This window comes from Eumetopias jubatus, unplaced genomic scaffold, assembly GCF_037043125.1.
Source record: "Eumetopias jubatus isolate StellerSeaLion01/CBP00866 unplaced genomic scaffold, mEumJub1_p1.0 scaffold_15, whole genome shotgun sequence".
NCBI lineage: Eukaryota > Metazoa > Chordata > Mammalia > Carnivora > Otariidae > Eumetopias > Eumetopias jubatus.
Window position 1 is genome coordinate 42,295,039 of NW_028274821.1, and position 11,530 is coordinate 42,306,568.

Sequence of the window (11,530 nt, forward strand, 5' to 3'; positions counted from 1 at the left end):
GCCTGCGCTGGTTGGTAACAGGATGGCATCCACCAGACAGACTGCCCGACCAGAATGTTTCATCAGGATGGCAAAGGAAAAGACTGAAGTAGATCCTCTTCTGCAGCCAGTTAGGAAGCTCACAACAGACATGGGAAACGTTAGTGTGTGTGTTGGCCAAATATGAAGGTGGAAAGAAAGAATGATTATAAAAACACCAACCCACCCTTTTGGTGGCCATTACCTGGCTGTGGAAAAGGCAGTTTATGACAAACTCGAGACTGAGAAACCAGCGCTGTATGGAGATGGCTTTCAGGTAAAAAAAAAAATCTTACTAATCCCTGCTTTGCAAAACATCAGCGAGTACATGTAATACTAGCAAGACCTGAGCTTTCAATAAATCAGAAAACAATGGAGGCATTGTCCAATGTCGCCAAATGGTCCTTTGCTCCACGATGCAGAACACTCTTGTCTGTAGGCAGCCAAAACTCAGCCCAATCTTATCGAACTAAATTGATTTATGAGAGGAAAAACCTAAAAAGGGGAGCAGCAAAATAATGATATTAATTCTAATAATGCATTGACTGGTGCTCCTATAAATCACTCTCCCCACTCAGATTGATTTCATGAGGCTCAGAACTCCATGCGAGAGCCCATCTCCAGCTGCCCAGGGCCTCCTCCTGCAGATAGAGCTCAGGAGAAAGGGTGGGGGGTCTGCTGGAAGTTCACAGGAATTTTGCCTGAGAAAGGCCTGTGGGATCAACCCCAGAGGTACCGATGTAATTGGCCACACACACAAATGCTGCCGCATCCGAACATTTTTGGCAACACATGAAAGCCTCGTTCCTAGAGGCCACTTGAGTGTCCAAATAAAAGGGGATTTTTGTTAGTGAAAACTGGAAAGAATAACCCATCCTAGGATCAGGCTAATAGGGCCTGGCCTGTTAAAATGTAGCACTGGGCTGGCCAGAGTTTCAAGTGTTGCTGGCAAGGACTTGGAGCAGCCTTGCGGAGAGCCAAGCGTGGCTCACAAGGAAAACTCTGCCGGTGAGGGAAGCTTTTCACGGCCCCAACAGCCTGCATGGCCCACCTCGAGGGCAAGAGCTTCTTCTGGGGCAGGAATCTTCCACGCAGGGCAGAGGGCCGATAGCCTGAGGTGGGTTCTACCTCCCCCTAGGCCCTCAGCTCTGCTCCTGACTCCGCACCCCACCCACCAGCAGGCTATGATTCTGGGCGAGGGAGTCTCTGTGGCTGACCTTGGGGGCCCACTTGTGCACATGGCCTGGGAACAGCAATTGTTCTCTGTGAGTGGGAAGGGTGTTGACAGCTGTGGGCTGAGGGGCCTGGGGGAGGGAAGTGGAGAAAGTGATGTTGCAGAAATAAGGCCACAGAGGCCTGTTCTTATCACCAACAGACCCCTGGCTGAAGAAAGTTCTACTGCTGCTTGCTTCACAAAGGAAATGCCTTCTTTTACGGAGGGCCAACCTTGGCCTTCATGTGGCACAGAGGCCCTGAGGCTCTGCACCTAGGGTTGCCAGAAGAAATAGAGGATGCCCAATTAAATTTGAATTGTAGGTACATGACCAGTGCTACTGAAGTATATATGTCCCAAATGTTGTTTGGGACATATATACTTATATATACTATGTTTAGATACATAACAATACCAAAAAAATTATTTGTTTATGTGAAATTTGAATTTAACTGGGTATCCTGTATTTTTATATGTTGTGGTAGGCAGAATTCTTAAAGGTGCTGTAATGACCCTTATTTTTGTATAATCTCCTCCCCTAGAGTGTGGGTGAAAACCAGAGGCCATGTGGGACGTTGCTTCTCAGACTAAGTTACATGACAAGGCAAAGAGGGATTTTTGCGAATCTAATTAAGTTTGCTAATCAGTTGACTTTGAGTTGTTAAAAAAAAAAAGCCTGTCTGGATGGGCCGGGCCTAAACACATGAGCTCTTTAAATTGTGATCTAGAGGCTAAAGACATATAAAAGTCCAAGATTCGTGGGGTGCCTGGGTGGCTCAGTTGGTTAAGTGTCCGACTCTTGATCTCAGCCCAGGTCTTGATCTCAAGGTCATGAGTTCAAGCCCCTACTTAAAAAAAAAAAAAAAAAAAAGAAGGAAAAGAAGGCCAAGATCATCGGAAGCAGTCAAGAATTCTTCTGTTGGCCTTGAAGGAGAAAACTCTGTGCAAAGAAGGCCATGTGGCAGGAATCAACGGTTGGCCTCTAGGAGCCTGAGAATTCCCCCCAGTTAACAGCCAGCAAGAAAACAGGGACCTCAGGCCTAGGCCCCAGTGAACTGAACTCTGCCAATACCCTGAAAGAACTGGGAGGAGGACCCCAAACCTCAGGAGAGATGGCAGCCTGGCCACCCTCATTTTGACTGTGTGAGACACTGAGCAGAGAGCCCACCCATACCATGCCAGACTCCTGGCCCTGGAAACTGCAAGAGAAAAAAATTGGTGTTGTTTTAAGCTGCCAAGTTTGTGGTAATGTGTTAGGTAGCAATAGTAAACAAATACATTTGCTAAATCTGGCAACTCCATCTGTAGTCTATGGTCTCCCAAATGCCCTTGTACAGGCTCCTGGTGGAGGCAGCCAGGACAGAAGATGCAGAGACAAGAGAGACCAGCATACATTGGACGTCTTGTTGGCAACCACAACAGAAAAAGGGCAGGGATAGGAAGGCGAACCAGAGTGCTGTCTGCTTGGGTGCCTGTGTCCTGGTGGGAAGGTGTGACCTGGCCTTTTGGACCGCAGAGCGCCAAAGTCTCGGTTTGGAACCAGACACACACACACACACACACACACACACACACACACACACACACCCGATGTAACTTCCTTTCTGGGGAGGAGTTTGGGGGACAAGCTTGTCACTTGTCTCAGAGACAGATGCAGTTGGTAGTTCTATAAATAAACATGTAGTGATGGCCAGAGCCCATTACTGACCCAAAGTTATAGAAACACATGCATTCCATGTAAGGATAATCGTGTGTGTGTGTGTGTGTGTGTGTGTGTGTGTGTGTGTGTGTGTGTATGTACGCACGTGCGTGCGTGCGTGTGAGAGTGTGTGAGGGTGGGTATGAATATGAACAGAGAAGATAAGGCTGTACCAGTCTAGAATGTCCCTGGGCATTAATTCAGCTTTCATTCAGATCATGTAAATAAGCCCTCATGGTCTAGGAGAAACTTGGATGTCTTTTTAAAGAGGGTCAGAAGGCCTGGCTTTGTGTTTCAATTCTCCAAATGTTCTTTTGCTTATGGATTCCCCTAAATTCTCTTTCCAACAGTTTCTTCTGTCCCTCTGGCCTCATGCTGCCCTTGAAAGTGGCCAGAGGAAACTCTTAGGTGTCAGCCAGTCAGCATGGAGAGATTCTCTTTCATCCCCTGAGTGTCTGGAGATGCGAGTTTAATGAGAGGCATCGACCTTTGAATTATACAAATGGACCTCTTTAGCAATCACTTCCCTCCCCAGTCCATACCCACCCTCAGCTTTTAATCTTCTCAATTATATTTCCTTTTCATTGATTACTACTTTGCTAACTTTCAGATTGAGCAGGCAGTAAAACCTCAGCCACACAGGTAATGCAATTGCTTTTCGAGCCTAATGCCTGCATCGCACCTCCTGAGGGGGCCCTCAGGCCTCCCTCCCACCCTACTGGCTCTTGGCAAGTCCACTGGCCTTCAATTAACTTTGCAAGATGGCCTCTTCCATCCAAAGATCTGTGTGATCCCGGTTATGAAGATGGGGGTTTCAGTTCTGAGCTTTAAATAGCAAAGATGGGGCAGGGGGTGGGGGTGGGTTTGCATGCTGCCAGAGTGTGGGAAGGGCCCCCACAGATGCTGGCTCTTTCCCACTGGGCCTGGGAGTGGGCAGGTGATAGGCCTGGGAGCAGGGAGCTCTGGGTCCTGTTCCCACCTCTGCTGTGACTTTTTTGAGTGACCTTTGTTGAACCACTTAACTTTCCGTGCTTTCCTTTCGGTGCCATCTGTAAGGGGGAGACAATGACACTTGTCTGCGAAAGTGCTTTGAGCGATGTTGGTATAAAAGATGCAATGTAAAAGCAACCGATGGGCAACGTTTCCCATAAAGAGCCCCTTGTTTGCATCTGCAAGAGGCCCCAGTTGAGTGCTAGGAAGAAAAATTGAGGAATGTCCTTGATATCAGGGCCAGGCAGAGGACATGGCTCCGGACCAGTTAGCAATCCTTTCTGTGGCTGGGGGCTCCTGAGCAGCTGCTGGATGGGCACTTGGTAAGGTGCATGCTGGGAACTGGCCACAGAACAAACAGATCCGAGGTCTCCACACCAGGAGGACCCAGTGCCATATCAGGATTAGCCAAGGACCTGGCGTGCAAGAAGGGGGGCTGCCTCCCCATGATTTACGGGCATTGACGCAGGGACCTGGGCGGGGGAGGGGGAGTCAGAGAACTTTGGGGACATTTTCAAAACTGGAGGTCGTTCAGAGGAAATTACTCAATAAAAACCAGGTTTCTCTAACTGAATAGATCAATTTACAGCTCATAAGGTGGAAAAAGTCTGAGACTTCAAGATTCTGGCTGGGCGGGTCTCCTAAGGTTTCCTCCCTTGGCAGAGCAGCTGTGGCTTTGGCTTTCTCACACTGGGCACCCCTTCCGTAACTTGAAGGGCCAGCAGTTGTCTCTTGTCTTGTTTCTCTCCTCTGCTCCTTAAATCTTTCTGGTTGAGATTCTTCTCCTCCTCTCTCTTCCTTTGAAAAGCCTCCTGCTTTCAACCTTCGCCTCCCTACAGTCCTATTAGAGAAGTCCCTGCCGTTTTGTTTGCCTGATAATATAAATTCTTTTCCCACACTTCCCCCTCTCAGCTGCCTCCCCCTCCCCATGGTTAGCCTCCACGTCCCTCTTCCCTGTTTTTCCTTCGGGTCCCCGAAGCTGCTGCTTCTCTCCTCCAGCTGCCCGTGGTCACTTCAGCCCGCACACCTCTCAACCTCTCTATTTATCCCTCTCTGCCTTTTATCATCTCAGCCCTTCTCTTTGGTTGCTCTCTTGGCTTTTCTCAGTTGCTACTGCAGTAATTCATCATGAGCATCCAGTAGCACCGTCACCTATTGACTGGGCTTCTCTAAGCTGCACCGAAGCAACAGAGTTCTTGGGGAGGCAGGATCCTAGGGAGATGGGCGGGCCCCGGATGGAGTTGTATTGGAACTCCATAATCCACTCCTCATCGTTCATCTAGGCACCCATCATCCATCTATCCATCCATCCACTCATGCATCCATCCAAGCCCTCATTTAACCATTCATTGATTTAGTTATTCAACAAACTGCTTGAGCATGTGCTGTACGTCGGGTGAAGGCCTCGACCCTTGATAGAGAATGGTGATCGAATCCACATCTGGGCCTTGACTTCAGTGAGGGCGAAGGAGTTGGGGCCAAGACACTATCCCATCAGAACTTGACTTATTTAGGAATGGAGAATTGAGCCGACATCTGGGGGCTGAGAGGGAAGAACAGGCAGGTGGTAGGGACAGCTTTGAGAAATCCTGCCTTTCCTCAGCCCTACCAAATACCCTCCTATTTGCTGGCCAAGGACACTAGTTCTTCTAGCGGAAGTCAAGGCTGTTAGGCCACAGAGTTCAAGTGCAACATATCAGATGATCTGGTAACGGTGACGTCAGACTAAGTGGTAAAGAATAGACATCCGTACTCCCCTGGGAACAGGCTTCACTAGAAGGTAGAAGGGGCCTTTGACATCTGAAGGTGGGGGATTATAGGGAAGAGGGTTTTCCCTACTATGTGGCCATGGCCCTAGGATGACGTGCTCACTCTGCATGGTGCCAGGGGCAGACTCAGGGCTTGGGGGAACGGCACGCGTTTCCTCCCCAGCTTGCTCTCCCAGGTGTCAGTTGGCTGGCCTGACAAGCTGTTCTTTCCTCCTTTGGGGCCCCAGTGCTTCCATAAGCTTTGGAGACCTGCCGTTCTAGAAGCCCAGAACTAACCCCCCTCCCTGCCCCCACCTCTCACTGGCACTGGTCACAAATTCAAAGCAGCCATTGGGTTTCATGGCTTGATGGCCTTGTAATTGTTATTGGAACCCGCCGTGGATGGATTTACGGTAATGAACTCACCCAAGAGCAAACCCTGTCGTGGGCCTTTTTGCAGACAGGATCTTTCCTGAGTGAAGATATTAGAAAACCATTCTGCAAAGGAAAAGCAATACTAACTGGTGACTTCAAGTTTAGGAAAAACACCACTGTTCGGGTTTTTCTGTTGGCCTCTAATTTTAAACACTTCATTGGCCAGTTGCTAACCAACACAGTTTTTGGCCGGGGCCCTGTTTATGTTGGCACCAAACGTATGTATCACAAGCAGTTTGTGTGTTTCTGGGCATGTGTATATGTGTGTATGAGTCTGTATATGTTACAAACTCCAAAACTTTTGAACACAAGGTTTTGTACTCTTTCTGCAGATTCTTCTGGCCAAGAACACAGGCAACTGGCAGGCAGGGCATCCATGTGCGTTAATGACTTGCTTTCAGGCCACCCCACCCCATCACAGCCACCCTCTGGCTTGGCCGGGCCTGGCACCGAGCTCCCTGGCCTCCCCGGACCCCTGTCCTAGTGAGTTATGAATGAGTGAGGTGGCCCCCGCCCAGCAAAGGGGGCTCCAGGGACAGTGGGCGCTTTCTGTGTCACCTCAATCTGCAGCACCGGGGGGCAAATCATCAGGAATGCTTGGGACCAGGAATGTGCTCCTAGCCGGGGCCAGGAAGGCTCCGTGTTTTTGTGGCTTGGCATTAAGCAAACAACTGCTTTTTTGTTCTCTCCTCAAATTATTTGTCCAAACAAAAGGCAACTGTCGTGGGGAAAAAGTACAATTTTTCCGGCGTTTGCCCCTTTCCGCGCCCCTTCTCACAGCACACTTTCTGACACTGTGCATTTCCACAGCCCAGTGTCGGATTTCCAGCCCACAGAAAGGCAGGGTTTGCTGCTCCTGAGTGTGAGAGCCACCTTCCGCCTCTCTCAGGCCTGCTGACCCAGTGCGGCACCGGAGCTAAAGGCAAATTTCACAGGCTGGCACCTTCCCTGTCCCAAATCCCAAAGGGTTTCCCAAGCCTGTAAATCATGAATCCAGAGTCATTCCCTTGGAGCATGAAAGTTTGGATAAACAGGGAATCCTAGAAGAAAGAAGGCTGCTTTCCCTCAAACTCCCATTTCTTTAGAAAGTTTAGGAGTCAGATCTTCTGCCTCACAAAGGATTGCTATTTAATTGCAAGTCATCCTTTAGAAAAGACATGGCTTATCACTGTGTATCTCATTAGAATATGGTAAAATATGCTAAACAATGTAACTAAATGATATAGAATTTAATCTTCCTCTGAGGCTCATTGGGATTAGGCCGTGTCCTTATCTACCCAGCACACTCCTGGTTCTCCTTCAGGACTTGGGGCAAATGTCACTTTCCTGGTGGGGACCTCCCGTGCCCCCTGGCCCAGAGCTGCCCTCACCTACCCCTGCAGAATTAGGGCCACCTCATCTGTGCTCCCCTAACTTTCTCAGCACTTTCACGTCACAACGTTTACACTTTTCGTTCCGAAATAATTCTAGACTTCTAGAAAAGTTGCAAAAAGAGCATAAAGAATTCCTGTCTACCAGCATTTCTCAATCTTTTTCTCGTCACTCCCCAAGAGCCTGTCAGATACTTTTTTCCCAGTTGCTTTCTGCCATGTAATTTTAATACCACAGGTACTATATACCTGCTTATGGACTCTGTATATCTGAACTTTACATGGAAAAAGAGTAAGATTTTTTTGGCCTCCAAGAACAATTTTTATTTCTTTGAGTGCAATATTGCTTTGTGGAGAATGCATGCTTATATAGCCTTTACCCAGATTCTTCAAATGTTACTGTTTTCCCATATTTGCTTTATTTCTCTCTCTCTAAAAGTGTGTGTGTATCACACATGTATACACATTTGTTTAGACATGTACACTGGTCTGTAGACATATGCATGTATATATAATTTTTTTCTGAACTGTTTGAGAGTAAGTTGTGGACACGATGCCTCTTCACCCCTAAATATTTTAGAAGATACTGCTTATAAACCCAATATTTTTTTTGCATTTTTAAAAAGATTTTATTTATCTATTTGTCAGAGAGAAAGAGCACAAGCAGGGGGAGCGGCAGGCAGAGGGAGAAGCAGGCTCCTTGCTGAGCAAGGAGCCCTATGCGGGACTCGATCTCTGGACCCTGAGATCCAGGGCCTGAGCCGAAGGCAGACGCTTAACCAACTGAGGCACCCAGGTGTCCCTTCTCTTTGCGTTTTAACAAAATTTTTATAAAAACACTTTCAGCTTTTCCACATGGCTGTAAGTTTCTCAAGGTCGGGAACCTGTGTCTTAGTGATCTTTGCGGACTGAGTACCAAAATGGGGCCTGGCATGCTGAAGCAGCGATTATAAAGTAACACATTTCATTAGGATATATTACATGTAGTGCATTTCTATAGAGTGTATGTATACTAAAGATTATGATAAGTTTCTTGATTATGACAGTTTCTTTCAATATAAAATATATAATATAAAATACAGTGTATTATACAAAATAACACAACAATACATTTTTATTTACAAAGGAATGGAAATCTCAGGGTCCATAGTATTGACTTCAGTCACAAAGTATTCTATAGTTTCAGAAGCTGGGAAGAAATTAGGCTGAAAATTTACAGACTCTGGCATTTGCTTCAAAACAAAGTAAATAAAGCAATAAACCTCTCACCTGATGTCAATTTCATGGAACAGGAAAGATATTCTGAGTTGGTAGAAGTTGGTGTTTACCATTCCAGTCTCAACATTTATGCTGCTTTTTGGGAGGCAGTATAATCCAGTAACTCAAACACTTTCTTGCCTTCTTGCATTTACTCTCAAATATTTATTAGCAACTTGGCATTTGACAAGCACATATTGGAGGCTCCTGAATTCTATTTTTTTATTTTCTGTGTGCTAAAAAAAAGTTACTGAACCCATATTTGCCTTGATTTCCTTGATTGCACAAATGACTGTTAACGCATTGCACCCTGTGCTGCTTCCTAAGTCACTGGTTAATATGGTACTGAAAGAAAGTGTTCACAATACATGCGTCTGACAAATGTTTTGTTTCCAGAAAACACAGAGAGTTTTTACAGCTCAATAATAAGAAAAAGAACCTAGTTAAAAAGGGGCAAAAATTTTAGCTGACACTTCACAAGTTTTAAAAATAGCTAATAAGCCCATTAAAAGATGCTCAGCATCATTAGATATCAGAGACTGAAAACTTAAACCACAGCAAAAGACTACTATACACCTGTTAGAAGAGCTAAAATTAAAGTCCTTGACAATACCAAATTTTGGTGAGGTTATGCAGCGACTGGGAGCTCTCATCTATTCTTGATGAGAATGTAAGATGGTACAACCACTTTGAAAAACATTTCGTTGTTTTCTTATAAAGTTAAATATACACCATGGTGACACGTGCTACCTAGATTTATTGTGGTGGTCTTTTTGCAGTATATACAAATGTCAAATTATTATGTTATACGCCTGAAACTAATATAATGTCATATGTCAATTATACCTCAATCAAAAAAGTTACATTAAAAAAATCCCTCTGATCTAAATTATGGCATAAAGCAAAAGAATTAATGTAGTTTTGAGACCGGGATGGTGAATATGTACTGTTACGCCTATCAGGTAAAAGCAAACTTCTAGTAGAGAAAATGTATTCACCAGATCAGTAGCCATACAGCAGACCCACAGGATGAAGAGACAACTTTTAGAAGAGCAGCTTCAATTGTAATCATCACTTAACAACACTTAAAATAGTACCCCCTAATTTTCCGTCTTTTGCAGAGCCAAACAGGACAGTGAAAGAGATGTGGGAGGGATCACCACCTTTGTGACTTTAAAGTCTGTGTTGGTGGACTACCTGTGCTAGTCCCCCGAGGATACAGTACTGCTCTGAGTTCATTATTTTGGTATAGAGGGGAGTGCTGCAGGTGCTTTTGCCTTGCCTGATCCTGAAAGCCCTCCCTCTACACGTCAAGGAACCACTGTGGTGGTCCTACTGGTTGCCAAGTATATCCACTCAAACTACATTGTCAGGAACTACGAAAATAACAAAAGAATATTTCGTGGATGTAGTGGGCCCATTGAGAGTTCCACTATCCCTAAATTCCATTTTTCAATGGACTCTCTTAAACATCCATTTTGACCCCTGGCTCATGGTAGTTTTCTGGAATACTAAGCATTTGCGTGATTTCAGAAGCAATGTCCAATTAATCTTAAAAGGTCCAGATATTTCTCTTTTTCTAGTATGAAATTATCTGTAGCTTGCCTTCCAGTCTGCCACATTGCTTACCACTCTTAATTGTTTCTTAGATCTGCTAGGTTCCCTTTGCCTATCCCTTGTTGGCTCTTGAGTTCATGCTCCCCTGCTTTAACCCCTTGATCAACACTTGTCAGGGCCAAAGCCCAGGAGAAAGTAGGACTGAACTATATCAGGAGAAAAAATGTCAAAGCAGAAGATCTTGCCTCCATTTCCCAAACCAGTCAAACCTTCCAGTAGCGATTCTATAAGCTCCCTGCCAATACGGAGAATAAGCCATTCAATCAGAGAGACCAAGACTAACTGTTCTGAGATGAAAACATTTGGTCAGCCTTCAAGCAAGACCAGAGCAACAGCTCTCCAAGAGAATGTCCCATGGTCATGACTGTGTCTCCCTAAAGTATTTTATGACCTGGTAGCCCAGAGTCCTTCATCTCTGGGCCTGACTTGGGACCTCTTCTGGCCTGGAACCTCGTCCCCACCTTAATACCCCTGCTGCTTATCCCAGCTGAGCACTGATAGAAGAGGCCCCCTAATAACAGACGAGTTTTCACGCCGGCAGTAATGATTTTAAAATACATCCAAAGATTCTTTGACAAGTCTCCTCTTTTAAAAGATGGAGCCTAATTCTTCTCCCCTTGAGAAGAGTTCGTGCAGGCCTGAACGATCGATTACTTTCTAAAAATAATCAAATGTGGTGGAAGTGATGGTCTGTGATTTCCAAGCTTGGGTCATAAGAAGCATTGTGGCTTCCTCCTTGCTCTTGCATTTGGACTGCTCACTCTAGAGAAGCCAGACACCATGTCGTGAGGACATTTAAGCAGCTCATAGAAAAGCTCATGTGAGGGAGAACTGAGGTTTCCTACCAGCAACCAGCACTGTGTAAGTGAACCGTCTTGGATGTGAGTCCTTCAGGGCTAGTCTAGCCTTCAGATAATTGCAACTCCAGCCCCAATCTTAACTACACACATCACAGGAAACCTTGAGCAAAGCTGTTCCAAATTCCTGACCCACACAAATTACAGGAGATGGTATGTTCATTGCTGATTAAGCCACTTAGGTTTTGGGCTAATTTGTTTTTGTTGCTGTTGTTGTTGCTTGTTTATTTGTTGGGGGTTTTTTGCTGCAAAAAGCTTTCTTGTTTCCATTTGGTCCACAGCTTGGGAGAGGGCTCCAGGGCAGTTAAAAAGCTTCCTAGTGGCTG